Raw genomic sequence first — 4,803 nt, 5'->3', positions numbered from 1 at the left:
TGCGCGGGGAGGGAGCCGCGCAGCCGCCTCCAGCCCCGTCCCTCCGTTCCCCGGCTGGAACTGCCCCCCAGTGCTCCTCCTCCTTCAAAATCAGGCAGAGCCTCATCTGTAGTAGCTCCATACCTCCACGGAGGGTCACTGTGGGTCTACCAACGCCTCCTCCCACCGCGCCCCTGCCGGGGCAGATGCTGGGCTGGGCGAGGTTGTCATCTTTTTTGTTTTAAACAAGCTGGAAGTCTCGTTTTTCCATGATGAGGCCCCTTGTCGTGGTTGGCATTGCTGCCCCACATATTTATAACGTCAAAGAGTGTTCCTCTTCTCTCTCTCTCCCCCCATGCCGTCCTCCTCCTCTTCCTCCTCTTCCCATCCTAGTAATGTGTCCCGAGTGGAACAAATAAAACAAGAACATTGAAGGAGAAAAAAAAAAAAAAAAGAGCAGCTTGAATCTCAGCCTTTGCAAATATCCACGTTTTGCTCAGAGTCATCCAAGACTGAGTATTACCTTTTTCTATTGATTCATTCAGGGAGTTTGGTTTTTTGTTGTTGAGTTAGGGTGGGGTTTTTTGTTTGTTGGGTTTTTTTAATTTCAGAGGCAATTTTTAGCTCTGCTAAATGAGAAACAGGGGCACATGTGACAACGAAATATGGAGAATGGCTTGGAGTCCCCATCCCTGGAGAGGTTTCGCAGATGCATCGATGTCGTGCTGAGAGACATGGTTCAGCGGTGACTTGGCAGTGCTGGGGGAACGGTTGGACTTGATGATCTTAAAGGTCTCTTCCAGCCCAAACAATCCTGTGACTCTGACTTTCAGGAACGTGGCCTGCTATCTCTTGAGCTACAACTTTCTGTCTCCAGACTTTGCTATAAATGGATAGCTGCCAGACAAGGGGATTGTGATGGGGAAACCCAGTTTAACTCTCGTTTTACTCTACCAACTCCCAGGTAGTGACAAAACCAAAGGATTCGTCCGCAGAGATCTCAGCGTAATATGCTAACCCACCCATCCTGATCTCATGTAGAAAGGAGAAGAGCACAGTTCCCTCGTAGACTTGTGAGCTTTGTCTGCAGTCCTTGACCAAAGGACGTGTAGATTTCTAACTTTCTACATGTGCTTTTTGAACTTTCTCATGTCGAATCAAAACCTTTTTCTGCACTTGACATGACATAATGCCTTGTCCCTATGAGGATTCTCGTATACTTTATAAAGCACCTCCTATTGCACCCTTTCCCTCAATAAAAAAGGCTAACTTGGTCTTTCTGACCTACCTCGTCGTCAATTGCCATGACATTAGTAGGAATATTATCTTCAAACTTCTGTCATAGATGGCCACATCTGGCGAGCTCATTTCTTACCTTGGGGTTGTCTGACATACCGGCATGCTGAAGTGGTATGTCTTGTTTACACAGAAATTCAGTCAAAATAACCTCAAAACAAGATGCTGCTTTTTTCCCTGGATTTGTTGGGCTATTTTTACGATCTTCTTTTATAACTGGTGACATTAAAGGCCTGAGACAGTTCTCTGTGATGGAGTTTTTGTTCTGCTGAATGGGATGAGAATGTAAGAAGCTGGACATGGGGCAGGGACTTTTTTCAGCATTACCAAAACTTTATCTAACATCTTCTTTCTTCTTCATAAAGCAGATCGAGACGGACAAAGACATTTCTTTCAGTCCACACTGATCTCTTTTATACACAGTGCTCAGTATATGGAGCACTGTCAGGTGAGGAATCACTCCTCTTTGCTCATGAGATCCTCATCCACTATCTCTGTCTTCTCTTTGGCTCCGCTTCCTAATCCTCAAATCGATCGCCTTTCTTTTTTTTCCTCTTTTCAGTGGAGCTGCAAAACTCATGGAAAGATTTTTGTGGAGAATGTGCATGGCCCTGGATTAGTTGCTAATTCACTATGTACCTGCCCCACATACTGTTATTGCTGCTGACAGGACGCACTATACACTGAACAGATATTTAGCATTCAATTACATTTAAAATGGAGAGAGAGGGAGGGCACAGAGGAAGATGAAGAGTAGAAAGAAAGAGGGGAAAAAACTGAGTGATTTTCTGCTCTGCTCTATGACTCTGTACGGAGTTTGAGGTAAGAGAGCCAGTCAGGCACCCACTGCTACTATTTCATTTACACCCCTTGCACACTTTAATGTGATTTACGGTATGTTTAATTGTCGCTCCGTAAATCATGTAGCTGTATCTCAGTTGTACCCCCCACCAAAAATTGCGGTCTCCTAATTTTAAATCACAGACATACATCTGAAACAGCTTTACAGGGCTGCTGTGGCTCGCTGGGAAACAGCGACTGTAGTTCCATTGCACCTGCCTAGAGTTTCGCCCACCCTTCATGCCATTCTCAGATTTTCGGTGGTCTTCCAGGGTCTTGTTTTCTAACTATGTGAAGCAAATGAAAAACGAGGGCAAGATTGATAAGTGCTTGGTGAAAACACCAAATGCTGGGTTTCAGATATTTGTAAGTACACAGCTGACAATCTCAGTGTTTTCACTGACAACAAACAGAAGGGTGGATTTTATGCCATTTTCTGAAATTCTTGCTTCCTGACTCAATTTGTACAGCGCATTTGTATTCCTCCCCTCCGAGAGGCAAACTTTGCTCCTCTGAGGGTCAGAGCTGCAATTCTGCTTGCCAGAATTCCTGACTTCTCACCTTAAGTGCCACAGTTTTGTAGTCCCTGCAAGAGGGTTGTCTCCAGCCACTTCTTCCCTGTGTTTGAGGGGTGGGTCCAAAAGACCGTCTCCCCTAGTCAGTTTATTCATCACCTCCATCACAAAATAGCCTTCAAACCATTCCAGAAATCTCTCGCAGGGGTCATGCTCAGCCACACTACTCTCCCTAGCAGATAGCGAGGTGGTTAAATCCACTCAGGAGTACCCAGGCCTACAAGTGTGAGGATTCCTCCAAGCGTCCAAAGAAAACTTCATCCACATGCTCTTCCTCATCAGGTGGTCTGCAGCAGAACCTGACCGCAACATCACTTGTGCTGGGCCACCCTCCCATCCTCACCACCCTTTGAGCTGGCATGAGGTGCAGTCTCAGCTGACTCTGAGGCATCACTGGCATGTCCTCGCCAATGCCAGGAGAAGACATCTATTAAAGCAACAAAAGGAGAAAAAACATTAATTTTTCTAGATTAACCCAGGTCACGAGCATGAGCAACAGCTCCCACTGCATCTGACGCTCTTGACTTGTGGCAAAATGAGACACAAAGAGGAACCTTTGTGAAGAAAAAAGCGAACATTCATTTAATGCCGTATTTTAGCAGCAATTCCTGGAATTTAGGCCATTAAACCCAAGTGCTCCAGGATGTTTAGAGAGTCACCATGTGTACACAAGTGTAATCTGAGGCTTTGCATGCTTTTTCCTCTTTTAATATCTCAATTTTTATATCCTCTATGCTACTGCAGTTCTTATTTACTTAGCACCCCATTTTTATATACAGCATTTGCGCACTCGTTAATTATTGTTTGCTAGCACACACGAGTACTGTTTGGAGTTTCTAGAATTTTATTTTAAACAGCCCCAAGGATTTCCCAACCTAGAGCATTACAGAAGCTTTGCCAGATGCAGGCCTGTATATGTGAGCTTGAGTTTTTTCACTAGTGCTCAAGACCTTTAGAGGATGATGATGTGCCAGGGACTATGTTGTTTAGATACAGCAGTGGGAAAATGAGTGGCCAGAAATGGAGGTGGCATCTCCCATCTTCTAGCTGGTCCTGGGCTGCACAGACTCTACAGAAGCTTACAGGGCCCACCCTCAATGGCACCAGTGGGGCATTCGTGTGATGCTATTGTTGGTGGGCCGACAGCCTGTTTTGGTTCTGCTCTGTGCAGCAGAGGCTTCATCATGAGGGACTGCCCGAGGAACTCCCAGCTCTCTGTCCCAGCTGCAGCTTAGTCCTCGCTGAGGCTTTGCTTCCACAGCCAGCTGAGGGTCTGCTTCCTCGCCATCTCTAGTAATCCTCCTGAAGAGTTTGTTTAGACCTCGCTAGTGCAGTGACCCTTGCCCCAAGTTTTATCTTCCCTCTGCTCAACATCTCCTTTCACCAGATCAGTTTAAGCACACTGGCTTGAAGAAATGCCAAGGATGCTCCAGGGCTCTTGTGCTGAGCTGCTCTTGCTGAACAATTTCTTCGGGTTTTCCAAGTTTGCCCTGTTGAAGTTGAAGCCATACCTAGCAACTTGTTAATATTTTGGCTTAAGTTGCTGAGTCAGTGTCTAGAGCCGGCTTTTCTACAGACAGCTCACCACTTCTGGAGCTGATCCCTCCCAACAGGGTCAAAGCCTAGGGCTTCCAGCTGACCATTTCTGGGCCTCCTCGACAGTGTGCAGTGGGTGGAAGACCCCAGACGTTTCAATACCAGGCGAAGTGAGGGTGCCCAGGGTGCTCCCAGAGGTGCCAACTAGCAGCAGCAAAAGGTCATACAGGCACCCAGCAAGCGAAAAATAGGTGGACAGAGGGCAGAGAGAGTGGGGAAAGAACAGTCTGAAATCCTTTCTCCCTGAATGCTTCCCCTTTTACCAGTTTCACAAGCCTTCTTTTTGATGCTTTCACCACTTGCAGTGCATTTTTTCCACGCAGCCAGTCAAGACGGTTGAGTCCCCAAACTAGTTGACTCATTGGGAAGAGCCTTTGCATAGTGAAGCAATTCCAGCTCCCTGGCAAGGCAGGACCTTGGAGAGGCAGCTGATACCCCTGTGGCCTGCAGTGCATGCTGGATAGTCCCAAGCTATGTTTCTAGAGATTTCAAACTGTCCTTACTTTCATAGCCTAGG

Source organism: Buceros rhinoceros, unplaced genomic scaffold, assembly GCF_000710305.1.
Source record: "Buceros rhinoceros silvestris isolate BGI_N320 unplaced genomic scaffold, ASM71030v1 scaffold21571, whole genome shotgun sequence".
Lineage (NCBI taxonomy): Eukaryota > Metazoa > Chordata > Aves > Bucerotiformes > Bucerotidae > Buceros > Buceros rhinoceros.
This window is presented reverse-complemented; position numbering follows the sequence as displayed.